Below are 19,460 nucleotides of genomic sequence, written 5' to 3'. Positions count from 1 at the left end.
CCCGGGAGTCCAATATACACCGGGAGAGGGGCTTCAAAGGGCTAGTTCTGTGCTGTCCATCATAGGAGGCCACTACCTTCCTGTGACTTTCGGATGCCTCAAATGTGGCACTTCCAAATCAAGATGTGCTGCAAATGTAAAACAGTCAATTTTAGGGACTTAGATTGGAAAAAAGTAAACATCTCACTTTTCTATTGCTGTGGAAATAGTAATATTTTTAGTGTGTGAAAGTATATTGAAATGTTACCTGTTTTTAAATCTTTATATACTATGGCTACTAGAGAATTATCTATGTGGCTTTCATCAGACAACTCTACACTCTGCATAAAAGAAAAGGATTGGAGAGAATTAGGTTTATACTGACCTGAATAGAAAGAAATTATATAATATGTGTGTGTGTATAAATGTATGTATGCATGCAATGTTTCTATCTTGCATTTCATTAATGATTGTATTTCTGCTTAATTTGCTATTCTTCACAAGTGAGTTTAAATTTGTAGGGCAGAACTTTTCAAACATACAAAAAAAGTAGAGCATAGATTAATGAGTTCTCATGAATATATCTCCCAGTTTTAACAATTTTACAACTTTATTTCATTCCTTGTTTACCTCCCCCCTTTTTTTTGTTGGATATTTTAAAACAAATTCCAAACACTATGAAATTTTACACAGAAATACCTCAGTAAAATATTTTTCATTGACTGTGTAGTATTTATCTTTTGGCATGTCATAACTGATGAAACATGCTAGAAATGAGGGCATTTACATTGTGTGTATATACAGCTATATATATATATATACAAACACTTAAATTTTACATCTACAGAAGTACACACACTCTTAAATTTTCAAACTTTCATTATCCTAGGTAATCTGTGATGAACATCTTTTACTATAAATCTCTCCTTAGGCAAATTCTTAGTTATTCAAAATAGGAAAATTTTAAAACATTGATACACATATCAAATGCCTTTCTAAAAATTTATATTCCTACTATAGCTTTTATTAATTGCTTCACTTTAAACATTTTCACCAGCACTGAATATTATCAGTGCCAATTTGTTACATGAAAATATTATATTTGTGTTTATACATAATGCTGCACTTCTTTAATTATATGTGAGGTTGAACAATTTTTTCATTTGCCCTGGATGCTTCACTATTGGCCATTTTGAGTGGGTTTCTTGGTGTTTTTAGTATGCTTTTCATATTAAAATATTAACTCTTGGAAAAAATGCAAAATATATAATTCATTAGTCTTAATTTGGTGATTCTTCATATTTTCAAACATTTTAAACCATCATAGTGTTTGGAAAATAGCACAAATATCTACAAACACATTTCTCTCTCCCAACTACTTTCTAGTTCTGTGTATGAAGCAAACATTTTTACATAATGTAATCAGTTTAGAACATTTCTTAATGGAGAGGAGGATTTAATTTTTACTTGATTAAACGTACCAAACTTGCCTTGTTCTATTTCTTTGAAGTGTAGGGAGTTGTTCATTCAAACCTACATGATTGACAATCCCACCACATTGAAAGGAGCCGTTCTCAAAGGGAAAACCTGTGGAATAGACAACAAAGGGTTAGGTAACAATTGTCACGATTAGACTTTTTTTTTTAATTTATATATTTTTTTTATTTATACAAGTGCTGGGGTACAGGCCAGATGCACGGGAGGGTGAGAGGATTCACCAGAGACAGAGTGGGGAACAGAACAGGCAGACTGACAAAACACACTGCTGAGGGGAGCAGCAGGCGAGACAGGAGAGGTCTGCCATGCCATGTGGGATTCTTGCCGGCCGCCTGGCCGGGATCAAACCCACTCTGCAGAGGCTGTGGACAGCTTCACAGTGCGGCGCTCAACCGCCTGCACCACCATCGAGGCCCACTATTAGGCATTTTAAGAGACAAGTGGGAAAGACCATTGGACATAGGCACTAAGTTTAAATAAACTTAGAAAACATAACTATATTCTAGGATCTAGTACATAGCGGCCTCAAAATTAATATTTCTTTGGGTGAATGAGCTGGAGGGGGGAGTAAAGTATATTAGACCATAAAATCACCTAACAATTGTTGGTTGTTGGCCTTTTACCCTTGTAATGGGATTAGAATCCCTCTATTTCCTCTCTTGATAATGGGGGAAGACACTGAATATCTCAGTGAGGTGCCAGTTTTCACGAGGTCTCTGTCTGCAGATTCCAGTAGTTGATGGCCCGGAATACCCCTGGCTGAGATCACCCAGTGTAATAGAGTTTTCAAACAAACACCCTTTAGATCTGTGGGCATGGGTTTTGCTAAAGATCCAGTGAGATCTCAGAATTCAGGTTTTGTTGATTGAGGGGACTGGAAGAGTGATGAGGTAGAGAATGGACAAGCACAGGAAATATGCAGACGCAAAGTATTTCCCAAGCATAATGAAGTGATTGAAAGGGAACAGGAACATTGCTAAAGAGGACTCCAAGGGATGGCCTGGGGCTAAGGTCCTTTGTCTTAACAGTCCTGGATTGTTGAATGATGGGGATACATCCTGAGAAATGCATGTTAGTGGACTTAATAGCTGTGCAAATGTAAGAGTGTACTCATGCCAACCTATTGATAGATCATCTAGGCCACTATGCACCTAAGCTATATACAGGGTCACCATAGCATTTGTGCCCCATTGTTGATTGAAACCTTATGTAGTGCCTGATCACAATAGACCCTGCATCCCAGGCTTCTGGAAAGTGATTCTGGGTATTCATGCAGACCCACTCTCAAAAGGTTTTGAAGCCATCAAATTAGGAAAACCTATTTTAGTGGACAAATGCCTAAAATATAAGAAAGTTTGTTAGGATAAATGGATAAATTAGTCCTGAACTTAGAAAAATTGTTTATTTGTACATTGAATGTGGGGATTTGCTAGTTAATTGAACATGTAGAAATAATATCCATTCACTGAAATTTCATCTTAATTTGTGGGTGAAATGAAGAAGTTATCCTTAATGTCAAGAGTATAGTTAAATTTTAAAATTCCCAACCATTTATTTCAGTTGCAACTAGTGTCTATTAATTCATGCATTCCCTCTCATTTGGTTTGCATTTCTGATTACTGTAGAATGATGATTGTATGCCTTAAGAGGAATTTATTCTATTTTTTAGTACATTCTGTAAAAAATGTGAACCTTATCTAGAGCTAGCAGCAGGAAATAAAGATTTTTAAGACAATCGCTACCATTCAGAGCCTCAAAATTTCACTGGAGAGACCAACACATTCACCACTGACAAGTGTCTGAGGTTACAAACTTCAAAACAAAGAGTAATTTTATCCTAAGACTTGAGACTTAAGAGAGAACCTTTCAGCTAGATATGGATGGTGATAGGGTAGGGTTTTGTTGGATAATGAAAGGGGAGATGCCATACCGGGCAGAAACTAAAACAGGTGGAAATGCACTGGGGTGGCGGCAACTCTTGTCCAGAGCAGGGCCGATGTTGCTTAGTCTCAAAAGCAGAGCCTCTCATCACCGTGACTGTGAAGTTATGGATTAATTATGGAGTTGTTGTACTTTAGCTTTGCCACCTATTTGGCCAACAGTTTTTATTGGGCTTTAATATTTCTTCCAAAAGTAGTCATTCCAACATGAATTTGTGCTGGTTGATTTCCCACACTTAGTGCCAGGAGTTGGTGAGTTGGTGGGTTGGTAATTCAGACCTAAGAATTAGAGATGATAGAAATCATCTCTAATATTCAATAGCAGTTTGTAAATCTCACTTATAACCAGTACTTAATTTTTTATCTCAGTAGTCACAAATTCCCCAAATTGAATTTGATGATGAGGATACTTAGGAATGTGCCCAGTGATTGGGTTTTTTTTTTTGTTTATTCATGTCCCCATTGATTAAGAGAGGTTTCTTGTTGAATGTAACTTAGATTATCCTGGAATCTTTATTAATTTTCTTTTTTCTACACTGTTCTAAATATGCTATAATGCCTTTCCTTTAGGCAGCTTCCAAACAAATGGCCTGCATTTAAAAAAAAATTAAATGCCAATAACCAAGCAATTATTTTGATTAAACACTGGCAATTTGCAAGGTCCAATTTGTAAATTACCCCTTTGCTCATTTTATTAAATGACAGGGTCATGCTAACTGATCAAGTGGTATTTCCTAAAAATGTGACTCACCTAACAAAGAAGTTCATTATTTGAAGCAACACATTTTACCTCTTACCTTCCTCCTGACACACCCCCACAATGGCCTTAAGAGTACCCTTCCTGAAGGAAGAAGCCATTCCAGCCACAGGATAATAGCATTACCTACCACGTCTTTGTGGTTTTGACCCAAGGACCAAGAACCTTCCAGGATTGTCTACCTTTTCGAAGTTTTGAATACTTGAGCTATTTTCATTTGGATAACCCACCCACCCCCTCTCAACCCATGGCAGTGGTGGCCAGTGAACTTTGTTGACTGAGGGATAGAAATATTTCTGGGATGTGCTGAGGTCCAAGCAGAGCTGGGATAGCAGACAGGAAACCTAGTGCCCTTGATATGTGTGGTTAGCTGCATAAACTAGGTTAGGCTGTAAGAACAGAACTGCAAAAATAGAAGGTGGGGAGAGACTTCTGTTTGACTCCTCTTGGTGAACCGACTGTGGGACTTTGGGCAAGTTGCAGAGATTGTCATCTGTAAGAAGGGGGAGCAGCGCCCACGCTGACTTTGGGAACTCTAAATGAGAGTACAAGAGAGCATGATGCCCTGTGGCTGCAAAAGCTATAAAATGTAGGCTGTTACTGTCTGTGCAACACAAGAAAGCTTTCTGCACCTTCCAAACCAAGCACAAATTCCCACCTGCCCAGCCTCACATTCCCTGCACATAAGACCTCCTTCAGGTTGTGTGTACATTAGAAGAAAGTAGCCGGTCCTCCCCGGTGGCACAGCGGTTGAACACTGGGTTGTGAAGCTACCCGCGGCCTCTGCAGCGCCGGTTCCATCCCCGGCTGCTCCCCGGCCACCGGAGGAGGGTCCCACATGGCGCGCAGACCTCTCCTGCCGCCCGCTGCTCCCCTCAGCAGTGTACTTCGGTCCCTCTGCCTGCTCTGCTCCCCGCTCTGGCTCTGGTGAATTCTCTCACCCTCCCGCGCTTCTGACTGTACCCAGTGCTTGTCTAAATAACTAAATAAATCTTTAAAAAAAAAAAAGATATGAGCTTGGAGTCACACAGATCCATTTTTCATTTCTTCGCCTGCTATTTTCTAGTTGTGTTAGAATTGAATGACTGCAAGGAGAATCATCTTGGCCTACTTGCTGTGTGACCTTGGATGAGTGACTATCTCTGAATCTGTTTCCTTAGCTGTAAAACAGAGACCAACATGCTGATCACCAAATGTACTGAAAGTGATAACACGCATGAAAGGATCGCACAGGCCTCTACTAAGGTTTCTTCCTGGGTGCCACTTTCTGCCCCCACTTTCAAATCTAGCTCTTGGATTATTCCTGAACAAGAAAGCTTCTCCGTCACTAGCTCTTCAAATCACCACAATGTCAATGAGGAAATGGATTTTAATAGCACTATGGCCAAGAACACTTTTGTTGACAATAATTTTAAAATGGGGAAAGGACTTTCAATCATAGAACCGTTTCTTATCAAACTACATCTTCTCAAGATACATCAATGTTTTTCACATTGAGAGAAGAAAAAGCAACCAAATTTCTTGGCTTGATCCAGAATGTCAGTTTTTTTTTTTGTTTGTTTGTTTTTAAAAATCTTCAGGTTTTGAAAGTTTTTTTTTTTTTTTAAGATTTATTTATTTATTTATACATGCGCTGGGTACAGTCAGAAGCGTGGGAGGGTGAGAGAATTCACCCAGCCGGAGCGGGGAGCACAGCAGGCAGAAAGACCGAAGCACACTGCTGAGGGGAGCAGCGGGCGGCAGGAGAGGTCTGCGCGCCATGTGGGACCCTCCTCCAGTGGCCGGGGAGCAGCCGGGGATCGAACCAGCCCTGCAGAGGCTGCTGGCAGCTTTGCAACCCAGCGCTCAACCGCTGCGCCACCAGGGAGCACCCAGAATGTCAGTTTTATGTAATCCAATTGACAACAATGTAAGAAGAGGGTTATCAGCCATATTACAATTACTATAATAGAAAAAGTTTTCTTCTGAAAAATAATTTGCATAATTAACAAAGTCCTCTATAATAATTAGCCAGACCTGTCCATGGCAGGTAAGCAGGGGAGTCGGAAACTCTGTGAGTGGAGCCTGCTTCGGGGGTCTTTGACAATTGATGAAGAGAGTGGTTAATTGTTTCAAATATCTGAAACTAGCTGAATCCAGAACAATTTCTGCAATGTCTCTGGATCTTTCTTCATTTGAAGAGGCCAGAACTAAGCTTCCAAGTCAATCTTGAAGCAGAAAATTCCCAACCTTTCTGGTAGGTCACTGTCTGATTTTAGACGAGATGTGTGTATTTATGTTTGAAAGCCCGGGTACAGCTTGAGATAATCATTTTCAAAGTTCAAAATATAAACTTTCTCTATAACAATCCTCCACTTATTCTTTGCCAGGAACATGAGCCCATGCTTAGGTTGGTATTTCCTTGAAAGATTTCTAGAGATCCTGTTTTTAATCTAGCAGGACATTTATGCAGTTGAATAACTATTTATATTACAATAAACAACTGATAATGGATGAAAAGTCTAACATCTTAATAAAAATTTAAAATACTAGAAGAGCTTCAGATGCAAAGGATATTAGCACTAACTTCTGTCATACATAGATGTGAGTTCTTGCTGTTTGTGGTAACACCCTGGGTAGCCTCCCTGCCCCTTGTCCTATCTTCATTGTTGGCAGATGGGCAAAGTTTGACTTGACAGCTTGGATGTCCATGTCACCCTAATAAATCTGGGGGCTCTGTTTACTCCCTCTGGAGTATTTGAATAGATTAAAATGTTTGACCTCATTGATTTCAGTGCTGTTCTCCGATGACAGATTTTTAGTCCTGAACAGGTTGAGTGATAAATTGGATGGCTGGCAAGTAGCCAAGGTTTAGGTTTCACTTAGGGTTTTTTTTCCTCTTCTTTGCTATCTCTTCCCTAGGGATCATTGAATTCCTTGAGAAGTAAAGGGAAAGACTTGAGATCCAAAAGCAACATCAGAACCCACAAGTGGTAGATAGTACTAACAAGGGCCATTCTGAGGATCTAGTGAGATAATAGTCAAAATTCAACCCTGCAGTATTGATGGGTCAAAGCAAAGAGATTGCCTTCAACATGTATGCAAACCTTAAACTTGTCATTAAAAATCATTAAGAGCATGTGGTGGACAAGTAGTACCTCTAGGATTTTATAACCTTAGCATTCATGGGTGGGTGGGGGACGTATGTGTGATAGAGAAGTAGGTGTGGAAATGACAAAGTAGGGAGAGCTGTTAGTTATTTCAATTCTTATGAGCTTATTAAACCAGGAATGTTTTTACACAGGTGATTGGAATTGAGAATGTAATTATTGAAATATTCCTGCATCATTTAATAAGTGTTTGTTGGGAGCCTACTATAAATTAAGCACTTAGTGTGGTCCCCAATGAGGTTTATTATTTTAGCCTTATAATTAGAGTTGAAAGAAATTCAGGTGTCACTACTTTAAAGTTCTAACCATTCAAGATAAAGGAAGGGAAAACTTTAGTGTGGCTTATCTAAAGCCATAGGAAATCCATCCGTGTGTGTGTTGAGGTGGCCTTTCAACTTTATCATATGTAAGTTTGGAGAATATCTTATGATCATATCACCCATCCCTTAATGAAGTGTTTGATTAGCAATTTATTTGTATTGCACAAATAAAACTAAGAAATCAACTCCCAGCATTTTAGCTGAACATTTCAGATGATTTGCATAGCACACTGCAGCCACCCCATCCCCCACTCCCCACCAACCACACACACACCGTGCAAGTGGACCTTCTTCACAAAGGAGATGTCAGTGAGCCTTAGTTCTCCCTTTCCCAAATCCAAATGATTCCAAAGAAACCCTACTCTTCTACCTCTTTCCCTGAGGGGCCCACACAACTAGGTCCCACTACCCCAGACTATATCCGCAGGTGGATCCAGCAGAGTCTTCAGTGAAGGATGAGGGAAATAGTAGCTATCCTAGAAGCTAGAACATCTGGTCACACAGATGAAAGTAGCTAGAAAAATGGGAATTATTTTTTCATAAAAATAAAATGGTAGGAAAAGATCCAGTATCTTCTTTTGTCATTCTTGAACCCATGGGGAAGGACTTGCTTTCTTAATATCTGAGCACCCTCTCATGCATTCAGGAGGGCTCCCTGCACCTAGGCTAGAAAGGGCTCAGACACTTGAGCATTTCCTAGTTATCCGAAGACCTGGAATGGAATGCACTTTCAGGAATGAAGGAAATTTTTTAAAAGGTCATCTGGGAATGATTTCCACTCAAATGCCAGACCACCTTGTTCCACCCCTCCGCCCCCACAACCTCTGGACATCCCATGGGTTGTACAGACTTCACAAAAACTTGAGACACTTAAAAACAAAAAACAAAAAACAAAAAAAACCCTCATCCCCAGCAGCTAGAAAACTGGGCTCCTTCAAAGCTGGTAGGGAAACCTCACTGGGCAGTCAGTTCCAAAATTTAGAAACCCTTACCACCATGAAATCCACCCTTTCTCAGTTACCCTAAAAACATTTCCTAGTCAGTCCTGAAATAGAAAGCACAATTGATCCGTAGCCCGGTTTCCCGAAAATGAGAAGCTAGACTTTGGTCATTTCTAAGTGTTTTAAAAACTAAAGATGATAATTCTGAATGGAACCAAGAATTGCAAGGAACAAATGTTAACCCAAAAGATGACCTCCCCACCAGCACCACCACACATACCCCCTAATCTGTGGACAGTTGACAGAAAACTCACATTGTCTGTGGCATGGGAACTGTCTGCTCTCCCTCCCCCAAAGTGTGCAGGGAAGCAACTCAGTGACCCCAAAGATGCCAGAGACTCGCAGAGTGGAATAAACTATTCTGCTGTCTCTGAAGAATTGACCTGGCATGTCGCTGTGCCCGAGCCCTCACCCATCCCTCATTAACCACTGTCAGCTTCACATCTGGTTTCAGCTTTGGAATTCTTAGGCATCACCCCAGGGAGCAGCACTGGTATTTATCAGGCACTACTGACTATCAGCGTGGCTTTTCCTAACTAAACAGTTGCTGGAAAGCCCTGGGGTTTCCTATGGTTTGAACTTGCTTGGGCTGGGGGGCACGGTGGGGGCTGTGCTGAAGCAGCTGTCTAGGGTAGCTTTTCAGAGAATCTTCTAAGAGGGTATCACCTGATCACTCTAGGAGTCACCTGAAACTGGGTGCCACCACCCAATTTCCTTGTTTCTTTTAAATCTCTGGGCTAACAATGAAAAGAAAAGATGTGGTCGAGAACCTTGGTGAAGAATGTATTATTTGGAATTGTGATTCTGACTTATATGGGGACCAGTACCTCTGGATTTTCAGTAAAACTGAAAATTCCACACCCCAAGTACAGTCAATCCTAGCAAACTGGGATGGCTGGTTACCCTAATTACTGATTTGTGACCCTGAGCAAGTGAGCCTTTGTGTTAAGTTTCAGATCTGCAAAAAGGGGGTAAAATAACCATGTGTGTTATTAATAAGATACCCTAACAGTTACATAGAGGGTTTAAATCAACCCAATCACAGGCAGAGATGTATTTGACTTTCAGCTCCTTTGATTTAGTGCTGTGTCATCTTGGATAAATTTAGTCCCATTTTTGCCATCTGTTAAATGGGGTGAATATAAGCTGGAGCAGCATTTGCTAGGATAAGCCCCACTATCTTGCTGAATGACAAAGACCAAGCAAGGAAAAATGAGTTCAGGTGGTTACTATGATGACTTAACAGGAAAGAAGATAGACTCCTAGCTAGTGAAAGATTTCTCTTTTCTCCTGAACTGTCATTTGTGATGCTGGGTGTTGGAGTAATATGAATGTCTGGGCTGAGGGGCGCCCTCTAGAGGAGAAATTAATAAATCACCTCCAGGTGCGCAGTTTGTGCCTCTAAGGAAGCTTGGCCACACCTATTCTTGAACAACTAGATTATTTAGGGAGAGGAAGAATGACAGAAGACAGCAAGCCTGAGGGCTTGTGGGGATCACTGTAACTCCCACTCACAGACCTCCTTAGCTTGCCCCACTGACAAATAACCCTGTTGACAAGGCAGAAGCAAAGGGGCAGGCCCACAAAGCTCACAGCTCCTGCCGGTCAATTGCTGGCCTAAAGATACCAGCTTGATTAGAACAGGCCACGCTTGCCAGCTCGTGTTTGTATTCCTCACAGCAGTCACTCAGTAGCTGGTACTGAACAATGCCTGTAGTAAAGAATATATAAAATTACAAATAACCTATTTCTAATTTCCCTTGGCCTTTTTCCTGGCTCCCTCCTACTTGCAGTCACCTTGGAAACATCAGCCACAGGGTATATGGCATCTTATAGCTCTAAAGTATAGGCCTCAACTTAAAGTCTGTCTGCCTGGAGTCAAATCCCAAACTCTCCTCTTACCAGCTCTGTGACCATAGGAAAGTTACTTAATCTCTCCGTGTCTTAACTTCTCATTAGCTAAATGGTGATAGGGACAGAAGGGGTTAATGGAAGGCATGTAGAGTAGTGCCTGGTCCACAGTGAGTGTACCTTGGTGTTGGGTATGATGGTAAGTTATTAATTTGTAAATTTGAGATTTAGAGGCTAAAAGGATGAAGCCAGAGATTATCTTAAATACTAACTCTGTAAACTATAGATGCTAACTCTAATCTCATAGAAAAAGACATGCAGAAAAGGAAAGCTATTAATATTAGGTTTAACAAACCCATGTCTTCCCTGCCCCACCTCCCAGATATTGACAAACTGTTTCTCATGCCTGCACAGCACCAACAGTAATAAGTCGGTATCTTGGGTAAACTGAGTCAAGTGTGCTCTGCGGTTGGACCATTTGTTTCCTGAGCCAGTTCTACCTTAAGAGCACCACAACCTCGCCCTGCCAAGTCCAGAGACTAGAGTTCCGGCTGCCCGAAGCTTAGACTGCGTGTTTATGTTTTTTCCAGTTTGTTTTTAATTTTCCTTTTCTGGTATTCATTAACAAGTGAGGCAGGGGTGGTTGGAATTGCTGGGGACATTTTCCCCAGCGGTTTGGAGGCAGAAGAAAGGGGCAAATAAGAGGAAGGAGTATGTGGTCGGTGGTGATGTAAGAAGTCCATCGGCTCCTCTGGGTGAGGGACTTTCAGGCTCAAGTTCATGCTCAAGTCTAAACTGACTCCCAGAGGGTGGGCTTGCCCAACTGCTGACCTCTTTTACTTATTAACTGGTGTTTACTTCAGACTACACAAAAGTGCTAATGACTGCCTTCATGTATGGTTTCTGGTAGCTGTGAGCAATCATGTAATTCTAACCCAGAGAACATGGGTTTAACTTAGAAATTAATCCAAACAAGGAAAGATGACTTTACCTAATGTTCTTAGGCCAAAGAGAGATTAGTTAAGAATTTGCTTGAGTGAAATATAGAAAATATGTCAGCCCAGCTAAACTCAGAAAGTTCCCGAAATGGGTCCAGTGTTCAGGGCCAGGCTGTCTGAAAACCAGAGGGGTTGTGTTGATAGAATTTGAATCACTGGTACTGGAGCCTTTTCCAAGAAACATGATCAGGACCTAATTATAGCAAGGGTAGGCCCTGCTCTAGGGTGGGCTCAGAGCTCAGATGGGACCGTTTGGGAAGATGATGACTGATGCACTTTATTTTTATCTTAAACACAAGAAAGATTTCTTGTGCTTTGTATTAAAGGGGTCATGAAATATTAGTTATATATTTAAAATATATAGCCTGCCTTCTTCCTAAAAAAAGAATCAAGGCAGCCTGCAATGATTAAGATATATCTGAGCCAGCACTATTAAAAGTATAAACAGAAAGCATCTAATAGAAGGGGCAGGAAAAAAACCACAGCGAGCTGCCCTGAGTGTCTCAGGCTGCCCTGAAACATGGCTGATTCCACGTTCGTAAGTGCTGCTGGCAGTTCTGAGGGTTTAGTGGTGAACAAGACAAGCTGGACTAATAAGTTGCATAGGAGCACATTCTATGGGAGAGACAGTCATTTAAAAAGGGAAACATACGCAATTCCCAAAGATGTTAAGTGCTAGGAAGTGAGAACAGAGGGCCTATTAGGGAGAGACAATCCCTTTAGACAGGTAGTCACCATGTCTCTGTGAGGAGGTGACTTTGAACCCTCCCTAGTCAGCTTCATCCCTCCTCCATCCTCCTGCCATCTCCTGTGTCAGCATTGGATTTCTCAATGCACACTTGCCTCCTGCCCCTGCAGACACTACAGTTTATCTCTGCTGAACCCCAGAAGTGGGTAAACGGGCTGGTGGTCAGGAGCATCCCCAGCACTGCGCCCTGCATTTCTCCCCCTCTTTGCTCTCACTTCAGCTCTGCTTTTCCCCATCAAGGTTGCTTGTGACAAAATCTGCACTGAATCCACTATTCCTAGTATCTATCATGTACTTGCAGCCTTGGGGCCACTGACTATGGTCCTCACACCTAGTCTGCTAGAACAGCATCCCTCATTTCCCCCCAAGGCTTACTTAGCTCAGTTGTCACCTCTTCTGAGAAGCCTTCCCAGATTCCTCTAAGCAGAGTGAGTGGCCCCTTCCCTTGAGTTCCCCCAATACTTGGCTCACCACCTCCCCATCTCTGGTAATGTGGCATAGCAGATTTTGTTTCCAAGTCAATCTCCAAAGTGAGTGCGTGATGTGGTATTTTTCTCTACATCCTTAGTGTCCGACTTTATCGCTAATGTTTAATGATTATGTTAGTCACTGCTTACTGAGTGGCTACTATAGTCTAGGGGCTGCCGGGCACTTTGCATGTATCTTAAAACCTCACAATAACTAGGCATTATCATACCCATTTTAAATCTCGGGGATGAGACTCTGAGGAATTTGTCCAAGGTCACGGAGTTAGTAGGTGGCAGACCGAGGATTCACACCCAGAGGTTTCAAGCTGAAGAGTCTGCTTTTTCCACTTCCCTGATTTGTATTTAAGAAGCCCTCTAAAATTGCTCACTGAGTTAAAAAAAAGGTACTTCAAAATCGCTAAGTCCCGCTCTACCACCATCATCCATCAAAAGGTTTATGATGATTATTACTCTTAGTTCTACTATATGCATCACAGCTTTACAGCTTAGATCACATAAAATTCTATTAAGGAAAATGAGAGGGTGGGGAGGGGAATTAAAAAAAATCCCCCCCCTTTCCCTCACATTTTTCTCATCCTGAGTTGGCACAGAGGGGATGGTCTTGCTGATGGAAAAGGGAGCCTGGCATCAGTGTTGCCAGTGTCAACCAGCGCCAGATGCTATCAGGACTGTGTGGTGAGCCCCTCGCGTCCCAGTTTCCTCATTTCAATAATCAGAAGGGAAACTGTCGCTCAGTTCACTGTAACAAGTGTTAACTGAGCATGTGTCTGGGAGATACTGATACTCTGAAAGGTCTCCAGGTCTCCAAGCAAAACTCTGTCCCTTCCCTCCAGTCCCTTCTCTTGTAGAATAAGATATGCCCACAGCTAACTGGCCGGCGGAGGCAGAGCCAATCTGCCTTGGACATCAGTGGCGTGGACTCCAAGGGCTGACTCTTCCCCCAGTATGAGGAAGCTGCCTTGAGCTGAGAGGGATAAAGGTTCCAAGTTTGGTTCTGTTGGCTCAGTTATGGGACTAGACCTCCCCCACCCCGGCCCTTTTGGAACTTGCCTTCAACAGAGACATAAGCAGTAGGAGGAGGTAAGGATAGACTGTGCCAGAAAAGAAAGTGCTGTTTTAAGTTGGGCAGTCAGGAAAGGTGGATTTTAATCAAAGACCTGAAGGAGACAGGGAATAGATACAGAAGGATTCAGGGGAAAGAATGGTCTAGACAGGTGTAACAGAGGGATACAAAACCCCCAGAGCAGGAGCATGAGGACCAACTGTGGGGGGAGGGAGTGATGAAACAATGGGGAGATAGGAGGGCAAAGGTGCAAGGGGGATGGATAGGCCATGAAGTACCTTATACTTCAGTAAATGGAGAACCATTTTAAAAGAGTCACTTTGACTGCTCCGTTGAGAATAGATGGTGAAAGGGAGTGAGTACAGCGGTAGGAATACCTATTGGGAAACTGTTGCACTAATCCAGGCATTGGTGATAGCAGCGGAACCGGTGGAGGGAATGAGAAGTCGTTGGATTCTGGATATATCTTGCTGGATTGTATTTGGAGGGTCCAGAGGAAGGAATCGGGGATAACTTTGAAGTTTTGGCCTGGACAGCAGGAAGGATGTAAGGTGCTACTTCATACAAAGGAGAATGTGGGAAGAACTGGTTTGGCAGGAATGATTGGGGTGTTTGGATATGTTAAGTTTGAGATGCCTAGTAGGCATGTGAGTGAAGACCTGGAGTAAGCAGTTTGAGAGATGTGGTGGAGGGGCGGGGAGCAGTGCAGGGGACGCTCTGGGCTGGAGGCCAGGCCTTGGAGGGGAAAAGCATGGAACCCCACAGCCTGGATTCAGAGCCCAGCTCCACTCTGCATGGGGATGAGGTTTTCGTCTCTTCTCACATCCTCATCTGGGAAGTGGCGGTGGCTTAGCTAACATCACAGAAACAGTTGAGAGGGGGTCAGAGATGATCAACTATGTCGAGCAGAACACACAGTACATAACATCCACATACACCGCTGTCCTCAGCCCAGTCCCCTCTGGCCTGCCAGGCCCTGTAGTGAGGCCGTGGTCCATATGGATCGGGAAAAGCCTGGAATGTCAGCATGAGGAGCTGGAGCTTAATCCTGTGAACAGTGGGAACGTTTTCATGGAAAGTTTTTGAGTAAAAAGTGTTGGTGTGGTTAAGTTGGATTAGATGCAGGAGGGGGAGAGGGCAGGATGGGTAGAAAGGGAAAAATGAGCAGGGAAAGGGGCTAGAGGACATCACCAAGGCATGAGGCCTTATGTCAGGAGGGCTGGGTGGCGGCCCTGGGGATGGAAGCCCAGCGCACATGACAGAGGCTCACCCTTAGCCTCCAGGGGCCCCCCACCCAGTCGATGACTTTCTCTGAGCCAGAGCACAGTGGGTTCCAGAGGCTCCCCATGATCTTATCTAAGGACCCAAAGGAGAAATGTCCCGGCCTCACAGCAATCTCCCTCCTGCAGCAGTCTCCCTCTGCGGGGGGGGGGGGGGGGGTGTCCCGGGGACCCCACTTTGAGTCACTCACCCTGTTCGGTGAAGCAGCTGAAGACTGTGCCCCAGCTGTTGGCAGGGAAGCTCGCCTCCCTCCCCAGTCCCCCAATCTTGATTCTCTGTGCCTGGAAGAGTGAATGCATCCATTAGGGTTGAATGTCTCCCTTTTCCATTAAATAATAGCTCTGGGCAAGCCATTAGGTCTCCCCTGAGTGAAAGACAAACAGTTGAGATTTCAGTGTCATTTTTTAACATGGATCAGAAACAGGGCAGGGGCAGCAGGAGAGGGATGCTCCTCCAGGCTGTCTCCCCTGAGCATACGCACACCCCTCTCGGGAGTGAGTAGGAGAGAGCTGGGGGGAAGGATGAGGGCGGTGGGGGCATGCTCCCTGGAGGCCTGAGACAAGAGTAATGTGTCCAACCTACAAACATGGACAATTGACTTTTTATTTCCAGAGTTTTGAATTTGTTATCCCTTAAGATAAATCTGGCCTACAGATGTGTTTTGTTTGGCCAAACACAATGGTTTAAAATTTTTTGAATTATTGCCAATTTTTAAAAATCAAGAGACTGCACGTGAAAAACTGGAGTTGGGCTTCCAGACTGTTTGCTGTGTGACACTGGGCGGATCCCGTGGCAGCCAGATCAGCAAGCTGTGTCATGGCTGCCGGGTCATTTAAACAGAAGGGGGCTGCTCGCCAGAGACCCCCAGCCTGATCCCTCTTTTCCTCAACTGATAGCACATTAGCTTGTAAGCCCTGGTTTAAAGTAGGCTCAGACTGGGCAATTAATGAACTCAACGTGAGGGGCAGTCTCGACGCTTACCTAATTGAGAAGGGAAGCAAGCAGGAAAGGAAAGGTAGATCGAAAGGAGGCTGTGTTACCAGGCTGTGGAGGCCAGCATCTTGTGTACAGCTTAGTCTTCTGTCATAAGGGGTGAATTCACCATCAGAAGGGAGCTCACCCCTGCAAACAAGTTCCTGCTGCCCAGTTGAAGTCACTGGAGTACACCCATTAGATTTGTGAATTATGTCTGAGGTCCATCCTGCTTCAGGTCAAATCCCATTAGCAGTGAACTCAAGGACTCAAAAAGAGTTTTTACAAAAAGGGAGTTCATTTTCTCATCTTGCTCTTCTCCTTCCTTGCAAAAAAGACAAACTTCATGGCACCCCAAGGGTCAGCCTTCTTAGACTAAGATTAAATTGCCTCTGCTCACTTTGACACAGGAGCTCAGGATCCCACCTCCATTACTACCAAAAAAAAAAAAAAAAAAAAAAATCCCTGATTTTCAGAGTTGCTTTGTTAAACAGATATCCAAAGTGAATGGTTTGGTTGAAAAATGGTTTTCCATGTTCTTTGTGTTCATCCTTCAAGTTCACAGTCATCACCCATCAGCACCTGGGAGTACTTAGTACTCAGGATAACTAGAGAAAGAGTAAGTTCTGCTTGCTTTGAACACAGCCAGCATTTATCATATGCTCTTGGACTGGCCATTGCTAATCAGCCCTTTCCCTCACCTCCTGGCTTTTGTGCTTATAAATCAAGAGGCCCCAGTATTAGTCACCATAAATGATAGTGAGTATAAGTCACCGCCTTCATAGATCACTTTGTGCCTCAAATTCAAGCTAAGCTAAAATCTTAGCACACATAACAGGAGTAGGAGTTGTTTTGACAGAACCCTTTTCACACAAGGCTTATGAGTCTGAGCATTAGCTCTAGATTCTGCACCCTTCCCAGCTCTTAGAAGATTCGGCATGATAGGAGGCCAAAAGGAAGACTATTTACTCATTTCATGTTTTCCTTTCCTGGACTCAAGAAATGTATTTGGAACCCAAAGGATTTGAAACAGCAATGGCTCCTTAGTGGTATCGTCTTGGGACTCAGATACTTTAAAATACTTAACCCTCCTCACAGGTGGCAGCTGAGTAAGATTCTTCTACTGGCATTTTCACTGTCCGCCAAGAAAGCCATAGTTTATGCCTTCACCAACCATCTGTCCAACTGGAAAATTCATTTCCTGCTCTTGCAGGGCACATGATCAAGGGCATTGCTGTCCCGAAAAAAGAAAGACTGTTTGCAATCCAACTCCCTCATCTAGAAACTTCCTTCCCCTACTGACCAAAACGCTGCTGGCCTGCCCTGCAGTGCCCTGCTCATGTATTTATGGCTGTGGAGTTGCTCATTTAAGGCTGTGGAGTTGCTCATATGCATGCTGGCTGGTATTTTTTCCATCACACAGTGTTGCTTCCCATATCACACAGTTTTTGAGTTTCCCATATCAACCATTTTCTCTTTTTAAGTAGAACAATCCCAAGCTAAAGTAGCTAATCAGAGGAGTAAAACCTCACCAATTCCAGCAGAGAGTCTGTCTGGGGGAAAAACTGGAGTAGACACTGGAGGCCTGTTTCCTCTTCTATAAGATAAGGGCATAAGTTCTGATGGTCAAAAGTACATTTAGACTAATGTTAAACCACAGCTTATCAAACCTAAGATGCCATCAATTATAAGAAATGCCATCTTTCATGTCTCAACAAGAAAATTTTAAAAACTGCCGCTGGTTAAATTTTCCCAAAAATTATTACAGAGTGACAGTTCTACATCTTCCTTATTTGAAACTATAGAAATAATCCCTAATACAATAATCTTCCTTATTTGAAAGACTTTTTTTATTTCTCTTGCCAAATTGCTCTGGCAAGAATTTCCAATATTATGTTGAATAAAATGGGGGAGAGCTGGTAATCTTGTTTTTGTTCTGATCTTTGAAGAAAAGCTTGCAACATTTCACCTCTGAGTATGAGGTGAACCATGGACTCATCATATGGCACATATTATGTTGAGGTGCTTTCCCTCTATACCAAGTTTAAGAGTTCCCATAAGTAGACGCTGAACTTGCTCATGATTTTTCTGCACCTATTGAGATGATCATAATAATCATATCAATCATAGACTGTGGCTTGATATAAGAACATGAAATCACTTTACATAGGCTTTAAAGGGTTATTTAAGTTATTCAACTGTGTAGGGTTTTCTGTAATGAATTGATCAAAATGATTTATAGTAACTGGCATGTCCTTTATATGCAAATAGTCACTTTCTGAAAGTGTTCATATATATGATGTCTGCTTTCATAACAATTGTAGAAGCTGGTCCGGCTGTCTGTAGCTACTTCCTCACCATGGTACAATGAGATAGTTAAATCATCACATTTCCTAACCAAAACACACACACCTTCAAGTGCATTTATAGCAAAATACAAACCCAAGCAGCTCAAAACCCTGGTCTCCTAATCTTGGACCTGTTCTTTTGTAACATAGATGGTAAATGAAGATGGACAATCACCTACACCCATATTTTTTAAGTTCATGAAAGTTGTTTTATATTCCAAATGTTTAAAGACATGACAATGACAATTTTTCAGTGCAGGAGACCCCAGCCCCTGGTCCTAGCCACTCTGAGAACAGTCCAGAAGGAGAGAACGGAAGTCAGCAAGACTGCCTGTGGGGGACAGTGCTGCTAAGGGCACTCCCTTGCTTTGTAGTGATGATGGTTCTGTTTACAGGGACAATTAACCATGGCATCTGGGAGGAGCCTCAAGTTTATGTTCAATGCTTTGGGAACTAAACCCAAGATGACTGAAGTGTGACTAAGGGCTTTCCTATCAAAATACCAACAAGAAGGAATTACCGGGCCTCCCCGGTGGCGCAGCGGTTGAGCGCTGGGTTGCGAAGCTGCCCGCAGCCTCTGCAGCACCGGTTCGATCCCCGGCTGCTCCCCGGCCACCGGAGGAGGGTCCCGCATGGCGTGCAGACCTCTCCTGCTGCCCGCTGCTCCCCTCAGCAGTGTACTTCGGTCCTTTTGCCTGCTCTGCTCCCCGCTCTGGCTCTGGTGAATTCTCTCACCCTCCCGCGCTTCTGACTGTACCCAGTGCTTGTATAAATAAATAAATAAATATATAAATATATATATATATAAATAAATCTTTAAAAAAAAAAAAAGGAATTACCAAGTCCAGATCATTGAAGGTCTTCATCCTCAAGCCCTTGTCTTATAGTCACCATGACAACTTTCATGAACTTGCATTCTAGGGGCTAGTGTAGACATTGCTGGAAGAGACTGCATGATGCTTATCTTTAAAAAATGGTCTCAGATCGATTCACTTGGTTGGCAAGTACCTAACTATGAAAAGGGAGAGGAGTGTATACTCAGTACTTTGTGCACTTGCAGAGGCCTGG

At 42.8% G+C, this 19,460-nt stretch overlaps 1 protein-coding gene across 2 annotated transcripts in view; it reads left to right on the top strand.

Moving 5' to 3' along the window:
• LNX1 (ligand of numb-protein X 1) overlaps positions 1-19,460 on the top strand; it is a 106,851-nt gene that overhangs the window by 49,687 nt on the left and 37,704 nt on the right. The window lies entirely within an intron of this gene.

This window comes from Talpa occidentalis, unplaced genomic scaffold (genome assembly GCF_014898055.3).
Source record: "Talpa occidentalis isolate TD23 unplaced genomic scaffold, MPIMG_talOcc4v2.1 talOcc4.6, whole genome shotgun sequence".
Lineage (NCBI taxonomy): Eukaryota > Metazoa > Chordata > Mammalia > Eulipotyphla > Talpidae > Talpa > Talpa occidentalis.
Note: the sequence above shows the minus strand (reverse complement) of the source record. Positions and strands in the feature narration are given on the sequence as shown.